The following is an 8,670-nucleotide window of genomic DNA, read 5'->3' on the forward strand; positions in this document are numbered from 1 at the left end:
GGGGTTGGGGTTGGACATTATGGTTGGGTTTAGGTTTTGGGGTTGGGTTTGGACGTTGGGGTTGGGGTTAGTGGTTGGGGTTGGGGATGGACGTTGGGGTTGGACGTTCGGGTTGGGATTGGACTTTGAGGTTGGGGTTGTACGTTGGGTTTGGGTTAATGGGTTGGGGTTGAACGTTGGGGTTGGATTTGGACGTTGGTTTTGGGGTTACGGGTTGGGTTTGGGGTTGGGGTCAGGTGTTGGGGTTGAGGTTGGACGATGGGGTTGGGGTTAGGGGTTGGGGTCTGGGTTGTACGTTGGGGTTGGGGTTGGACGTTGGGGTTGGTGTTCGGGGTTGGGGTTGGGGTTAGACGGTGGGGTTGGGGTTAGATGTTGGGGTTGGGGTTAGATGTTGGGGTTGGGGTTGGATTTAGGGGTTGGGGTTGGGTTTAACGTTGGGGTTGGGGTTAAACGTTGGGATTGGGGGTAGACGTTGGGGTTGGGGTTGGGGTTAGGGGTTGGTGTTGGGGTTAGACGTTGGGGTTAAGGGTTGAGGTTCGGATTAGACGTTGGGGTTGGGATTAGGGGTTGGTGTTGGACTTTGGGGTTGGGGTAGGTGTTGGATGTTGGGGTTTGGGTTAGAGGCTGGGGTTGGGGTTAGGCTTTAGGGTTGGGGTTGGACGTTGGGGTTGGGTTTGGACGTTGGGGTTGGGTTTAGACGTTGGGGTTGGTGTTAGGGCTTGGGGTTGGGGTCAGTGTTTGGGTTTGGCTTGGACTTTAGGGTTGGGGTTGGACGTTGGCGTTGGGTTTGGACGTTTGGGTTGTGGTTAGGGGTTGGGGTTGTACGTTGGAGTTGGGGTTGGGGCTGGATGTTGGGGTTGGGGTTGGAGGCGGGGGTTGTGGTTAGATTTGGGGTTGGGATTAAGGGTTGGGGTTGGGGTTGGACGTTATGGTTGGGGTTAGGGTTTGGGGTTGGGGTTGGACGTTAGGGTTGGGGTTAGGGGTTGGTTTTGGGGTTGGACGTTGGGGTTGGGATTGGACGTTGGGTTTGTGGTTGGAAGTTGGGGTTGGGGTGGGACGTTGGGGTTGTGGTTGAACGTTGGCGTTGGGTCTACGCGTTGAGGTTGAGGTTGGACGTTGGGGTTGGGGTTGGGGTCAGGGGTTGGAGTTGAGGTTGGACGATGAGGTTGGGGTTAGGGGTTGGGGTTGGGGTTGGACGTTGGGGTTGGGGTTGGACTTTGGGGTTGGGTTTGGATGTTGGGCTTGGTGTTCATGGTTGGGGTTAGACGGTGGGGTTGGGGTTAGATGTTGGGGTTGGGGTTGTATTTAGGGGTTGGGGTTGGGGTTAACTTTGGGGTTGGGGTTAAACGTTGGGGTTGGGGTTAGACGTTGGGGTTGTGGTTACACATTGGGGTGGAGTTAGGGGTTGGTGTTGGGGTTACACGTTGGTGTTGGGGTTAAGGGTTGAGGTTGGGGTTAGACGTTGGGGTTGGGATTAAGGGTTGAGGTTGGGGTTAGACTTTGGGGTTGGTGTTGGACGTTGGTGTTGGGGTTGGATGTTTGCGTTGGGTTGGGACGTTGGGTTTGGGGTTAATGGTTGGGGTTGTACGTTGGAGTTGGGGTTGGATGTTGGCGTTGGGGTTTGAGGTGGGGTTTGGGTTAGACTTTGGGGTTGGGGTTAGGGGTTGGGTTTGGGGTTGGACGTTATGGTTGGGGTTAGGGTTTGGTGTTGGGGTTGGACGTTAGGGTTGGGGTTACTGGTTGGGTTTGGGCTTGGACGTTGAGGTTCGGTTTGGACGTTGGGTTTGGGGTTGGACGTTGGGCTTGGTGTTCGTGGTTGGGGTTAGACGGTGGGGTTGGGGTTAGATGTTGGGGTTGGGGTTGTATTTAGAGGTTGGGGTTGGGGTTAACGTTGGGGTTGGGGTTAAAAGTTGGGGTTGCGGTTAGACGTTGGGGTTGGGGTTACACGTTGGGGTTGGAGTTAGGGGTTGGTGTTGGGGTTAGACGTTGGGGTTGGGGTTAAGGGTTGAGGTTGGGGTTAGACCTTGGGGTTGGGGTTAGGGGTTGAGGTTGCACATTGGGGTTGGGTTTGGATGTTGGGGTTGGGTGTTGGGGATGGGGTTGTGGATGACATTGATGTTTGGTTTAGTGGTTGGGGTTGGGGTTAGGGTTTGGGATTGGGCTTGGACGTTGGGGTTGTGGTTAGGGGTTGGGTTTGGGCGTTGGGTTTGGTGCTGGACGTTAGGTTTGGGGTTGCATTTTAGGGTTGGGGTTGGACGTTGGGGTTGGGTTTGGACGTTGGGTTGGGGTTAGGAGTTGGGGTTGGACGTTGGGGGTGGGGTTGGTGTTGGATGTTGGGGTTGGGGTTGGACGTTGGGGTTGGGATTGGACGTTGGGGTTTGGGTTGGACTTTGGGGTTGGACGTTGGGTTTGGAGTTGGACGTTGGGGTTGGGGTTGGACGTTGGGTTTGGGGTTGTACGTTGGGGTTGGGGTTACGGGTGGGGGTTGGGCTTTGACGTTGGGGTTGGGGTCAGGGGTTGGTGTTGAGGTTGGTGATGGGGTTGGGGTTAGGGCTTGGACGTTGGGGTTGGGGTTGGATGTTGGGGTTCGTGTTTGGCGTTGGGGTTGGGGTTAGATGGTGGGGTTGGGGTTAGATGTTGGGGTTGGGGTTTGGGGTTGGATTAAGGGGTTCTGGTTGAGGTTAACGTTGGGGTTGGGGTTACACGTTGGGGTGGTTGTTAGGGTTTGGTATTGGGGTTAGACCTTGGGGTTGGGGTTAAGGGTTGAGGTTGGGATTAGAAGTTGGGTTGGGTTTAGGGGTTAGCGGTTGGGGTTAAACATTGTGGTTGGGGTTGTGCTTAGACGTTGGGGTTGGGGTTAGACCTTGGTGTTGGGGTTGGTATTAGATTTTGCGGTTGGTATTGGAGGTTGGGGTTAGACGTTGGGTTTGGGGTTAGGGTTGGGGTTAGACGTTGGGGTTGGGTTTGGGGTTAGACGTTGTGGTTGGGGTTAGGCGTTGTGGTTGTGGTTGGGGTTAGACGTTGGGGTTGGGTTTGGGGTTAGGGGTTGGATTTCGCTTTAGACGTTGCGATAGTGGTTGGGGTTAGGGGTTGTGGTTTGGGTTGGAATTTGGGGTTGAGGTTAGACGTTGGGTTTGGGGTTGGCCCTTGGGTTTGGGTTTGGGTTAGACGTTGGTGTTGGGGTTGGACGGTGGGGTTGGGGTTAGGGTTAGGGCTTGGGGTTGGGATTGGACTTTGGGGTTGGGGTTAGGGTTTGGGTTTGTGCTTAGGGGGTTGGTTTAGGGTTTGGGGTTGGGCTTGGATGTTGAGTTTGGGGTTAGGGGTTGGCGTTGGGGTTGGACGTTGGGTTTGGGGTTGGACTTTATGGTTGGGGTTGGGGTTAGGGGTTGGGGTGGACGTTGGGGTTGTGGTTGGATGTTGGGGTTGGGGTTGGAGGCTGGGGTTGGGGTTAGACTTTGGGGTTGGGGTTAGGGTTTGGGGTTAGACGTTGTGTTTGGGGTTACACGTTGGGGTGGGGGTTGGGGTTGGGGTTGGACGTTATGTTTGGGGTTAGGGTTAGGGTTTGGGTTTGGACATTGGGGTTGGTGTCAGGGGTAGGGGTTGAGCTTGGACGATGGGTTTGGTGTTAGGGTTTGGGGATGGGTTGGATGTTTGGGTTGGGGTTGGACGTTGGGGTTGGGGTTAGGGGTTGGGGTTGGGGTTGGACGTTGGGGTTGGGGTTGGACGTTGGGGTTGGGGTTGGGGTTGGACGTTGGGGTTGGGGTTAGGGGTTGGGGTTGGACCTTGGGGTTGGACGTTGGGGTTAGGGTTTGGGGTTGGACGTTGGGGTTGGGGTTGGATGTTGGTGTTGAGTTTGGGGTTGGACTTTCGAGTTGGGGTTGGGGTTGGTGTTGGACCTTGGGGTTGGACGTTGGGGTTGGGGTAGGACTTTGGGGTTGGACGTTGGGGTTGGACATTGGGGTTGGGGTTGGACATTGGGTTGGAGTTGGACGTTGGGGTTGGGGTTAGGGGTTGGGTTTGGGGTTGGACGTTGTGGTTGTGGTTGGACGTTGGATTTGGGGGTTAGGGGTTGGGGTTGGACGTTGGGGTTGGGTTTAGACGTTGGGGTTGGTGTTAGGACTTGGGGTTGGGGTTAGGGTTTGGGTTGGGGGTTGGACTTTAGGGTTGGGGTTTGACGTTGGCGTTGGGTTTGGACGTTGGGGTTGTGGTTAGGCGTTGGGGTTGTACGTTGGGTTTGGGGTTGGACCTTGGGTTTGGGTTAGACGTTGGTGTTGGGGTTGGACGGTGGGGTTGGGGTTGGACGTTGGGGTTAGGGTTAGGGCTTGGGGTTTGGATTGGACTTTGGGGTTGGGGTTAGGGTTTGGGTTTGTGCTTAGGGGGTTGGTTTAGGGTTTGGGGTTGGGCTTGGATGTTGAGTTTGGGGTTAGGGGTTGGCGTTGGGGTTGGACGTTGGGTTTGGGGTTGGACTTTATGGTTGGGGTTGGGGTTAGGGGTTGGTGTGGACGTTGGGGTTGGGGTTGGATGTTGGGGTTGGGGTTGGAGGCTGGGGTTGGGGTTAGACTTTGGGGTTGGGGTTAGGGTTTGGGATTGGGGTTAGATGTTGTGTTTGGGGTTACACGTTGGGGTGGGGGTTGGGGTTGGGGTTGGACATTATGTTTGGGGTTAGGGTTAGGGTTTGGGTTTGGACATTGGGGTTGGTGTCAGGGGTAGGGGTTGAGCTTGGACGATGGGGTTGGTGTTAGGGGTTGGGGATGAGTTGGACGTTTGGGTTGGGGTTGGACGTTGGGGTAGGGGTTAGGGGTTGGGGTTGGGGTTGGACGTTGGGGTTGGGCTTGGACGTTGGGGTTGGGGTTAGGGGTTGGGGTTGGACCTTGGGGTTGGACGTTGGGGTTGGGGTTGGACATTGGGGTTAGGGTTTGTGGTTGGACGTTGGGGTTGGGGTTGGATGTTGGGGTTGAGTTTGGGGTTGGACTTTCGAGTTGGGGTTGGGTTTGGTGTTGGACCTTGGGGTTGGACATTGGGGTTGGGGTTGGACATTGGGTTGGAGTTGGACGTTGGGGTTGGGGTTGGATGTTGGGGTTGGACGTTGGGTTTGGGGTTGGACGTTGGGGTTGGGGTTGGGGTTAGGGGTTGGGTTTGGGGTTGGACGTTTTGGTTGTGGTTGTACGTTGGGTTTTGGGGTTAGGGGTTGGGGTTGGACGTTGGGGTTGGGTTTAGACGTTGGGGTTGGTGTTAGGGCTTGGGGTTGGGGTTAGGTTTTGGGTTGGGGGTTGGACTTTAGGGTTGGGGTTTGACGTTGGCGTTGGGTTTGGACGTTGGGGTTGTGGTTAGGGGTTGGGGTTGGACGTTGGGGTTGGGGTTGGGGTTGGATGTTGGGGATGGGGTTGGAGGCGGGGGTTGTGGTTAGATTTGGGGTTGGGGTTAGGGGTTGGGGTTGGACGTTATGGTTGGGGTTAGGGTTTGGGGTTGGGGTTGGATGTTAGGGTTGGGATTAGGGGTTGGTTTGGGGGTTGGACGTTGGGTTTGGTATTGGACGTTGGGTTTGGGGTTGGAAGTTGGGGTTGGGGTGGGACGTTGGGGTTGTGGTTGAACGTTGGCTTTGGGTCTACGGGTTGAGGTTGAGGTTGGATGTTGGGGTTGGGGTCAGGGGTTGGGGTTGGAAGTTGGGGTTGGGGTCAGGGGTTGGAGGTGAGGTTGGACGATGGGGTTGGGGTTAGGGGTTGGGGTTGGGGTTGGACATTGGGGTTGGGGTTGGACTTTAGGTTTGGGGTTGGACTTTGGGGTTGGGTTTGGACGTTGGGCTTGGTGTTCGGGGTTGGGGTTAGACGGTGGGGTTGAGGTTAGATGTTGGAGTTGGGGTTTGGGGTTGGGGTTGTATTTAGGGGTTGGGGTTGGGGTTAACTTTGGGGTTGGGATTAAACGTTGGGGTTGGGGTTAGACGTTGGGGTTGCAGTTACACGTTGGGGTTGGAATTAGGGGTTGGTGTTGGGGTTAGATGTTGGGGTTAAGGGTTGAGTTTGGGGTTAGACGTTGGGGTTGGGGTTAAGGGTTGAGGATGGGGTTAGACCTTGGGGATTGGTGTTGGACGTTTGGGTTGGGGTTGGACGTTGGGGTTGGGGTTAGGGGTTGGGGTTGGACGTTGGGGTTGGGTTTGGGGTTGGACTTTCGGGTTGGTGTTGGTCTTGGACCTTGGGGTTGGACGTTGGGGTTGGGGTATGACGTTGGGGTGGGGTTGGACGTTGGGGTTATGCATTGGGGTTGGGGTTGGACGTTGGGTTGGAGTTGGATGTTGGGGTTGGACGTTTGGGTTGGGTTTGGATGTTGGGTTTGGGGTTGGACGTTGGGGTTGGGGTTAGGGGTTGGATTTGGGGTTGGACGTTGTGGTTGTGGTTTGACGTTGGGTTTTGGGGTTAGGGCTGGACGTTGGGGTTGGACGTTGGGGTTGGTGTTGGACGTTGGTGTTAGGGGTTGGGGTTGGACATTGGGGTTGGGGTTGGCTTTGGACGTTGGGGTTGGGATTGGGGTTGGGGTTGGACTTTGGGGTTGGGTTGGAAGTTGGGCTTGGACGTTTGGCTTGGGCGTTGTAGTTTGGGTTGGACATTGGACGTTGGGCTTGGATGTTGGGGGTTGGGGTTGGAAGATGGTGGTTGGGGGTTGGACGTCGGGTTTGGGGGTGGACGTGGGGTTTGGGGGGTGGACGTTGGGGTTGGGGGTTGGACGTTGGGGTTGGGGGTTGGACGTTGGGTTGGGGGTTGGAAGTTCGGGTTAGGGGTTGGACGTTGGGGTTGGGGGTTGGATGTTGGGGTTGGGGGTTGGACGTTGGGGTTGGGGGTTGGACGTTGGGGTTGGACATTGGGGTTGGACATTGGGGTAGGGTGAGGGTGAGTGTTAGGGTGAGGGTTAGTTTTAGTCCTTGGATTAGATTTAAGTTTAGGTTGAGGGTTACGGTTAGGGTTAGGGTGAGGGTTAGTTTTAGTCCTTGCGTTAGATTTAAGTTTGGGTTAGTGTTACGGTTAGCGTTAGGGTTAGGGTTAGGGTTAGGGTGAGGGTTAGTTTTAGTCCTTGGGTTAGATTTAAGGTGAGGGTGAGGGTTATGGTTAGGGTTAAAGTTAGGGTGAGGGTTAGTTTTAATCCTTGGGTTAGATTTAAGTTTAGGTTGAGGGTGAGGGTGAGGGTGAGGGTGAGGGTTAGTTTTAGTCCTTGGGTTAGATTTAAGTTTAGGGTGATGGTGAGGGTGAGGGTTAGTTTTAGTCTTTGGGTTAGATTTAAGTTTAGGTTGATGGTTACAGTAAGGGTTAGGGTTAGGGTTAGGGTCAGGGTCAGGGTTAGGATTAGTTTTAGACCTTGGGTTGGATTTAAGTTTAGGTTGAGGGTTATGGTTAGGGTTAGGGTTAGTGTTAGTGTTAGGGTCAGGGTTAGTGTTGGACCTTGGGTTAGGGTTAGACCTAGGATTAGGGTTAAGGTGTGGTTAGGGTTAGATTTAGTTTAGGCGTAGATTTAGGTTAAGGTTAGACCTTTGGTTGAGTTTAGGGTTAGGATTAGTGGTAGGGGTAGGTTTAAGGGTAATGGTAGGACATGGTTTAGAACTAGGCTTATGGTGAGTGTTAGGGTTAGGTTTAAGGTTAGATTTAGGGTAAGAACAACACGTAGGGTTAGTGTTAGTGTTAGACCTTGCGTTAGGTTTAGGTTTAGAGTTAGGGTTAAGCTTAGGGAGAGTGTTAGGTTTAGAGTGACTTACACAGTTAGGGTTAGGATTAGTCTTAGGTTCATGGGTATGGCTAGATTTAGGATCAGGGTTATATTTAGGGTTAGGTTAGATCTAGGTGAGTCCTATGGTTAGGGTTAGGCTTAGGGTTTGGAGTAGAGGTAGTGATAGGGTAAAATTGATGTGTGGATTGACATTGCCACTAATAAGCCAGCACATATAAAAGACTTACTCCCTCCCCCAACAGAGTTGTTTCCAAGATGCCAGGAAACATGGCAGGATCAGAAAGCAACCGGTCCAAGTTGCTACAACCAACAAGGTGGAAGCTGTCCCCGCCCCCTTCCCCCTTTCCGTCCCTGTCAGATTTATCCCATTTTTCAAGAGGACTCTGGGAGCAGGAGAGCTGGCTTCTGACCCTTGGTGCCACTGCCATCCTATCAGGTTCCCGGGGGCTGGAGAGAGAGGAATACTCATAACCACTTTTTGAGGACACCCCACACACACACACACTAGGGCTGTTATGTCTTATCAACCCCAAAGATCACTCAGCAGCAGCCATTCTCCCCTTAAGGCAAGCAGCCCCAAAACCTGGAGAAGCCCCCCGAGTCCCATTTTGGGTATATGTAACCTTTTGTTCCAGGGATTTGTGTAATTGGAATCAACAAAACCCCTTTTTCTGACAAACCACAAGGTCTGATTTCTCTGCTAGATACGGTTTTCCTTATTCATCAGCCCACCTGAGATGAGTGCCTGCAACTTCTCCAGGTGCTGTTCATATCAGAGGATCGGAAGCCCTTCCAGGGAGAGGCCCAGAAAGCAGTCAATGGACCTGATGGTCAGCCAGTGGGCACTCCCCGCTTGAGAGAAGCTCTTTTTGCCACTGCATGAACAATGTGGGACCCAAACTCGTAGTAAGGCCCTGAGGACTTCATCAGGTAGCACAAGTTTCTCAAACAGGGCCTCCG

The sequence above is a fragment of the Tenrec ecaudatus genome, chromosome 9 (genome assembly GCF_050624435.1).
Source record: "Tenrec ecaudatus isolate mTenEca1 chromosome 9, mTenEca1.hap1, whole genome shotgun sequence".
Classification (NCBI taxonomy): Eukaryota; Metazoa; Chordata; class Mammalia; order Afrosoricida; family Tenrecidae; genus Tenrec; species Tenrec ecaudatus.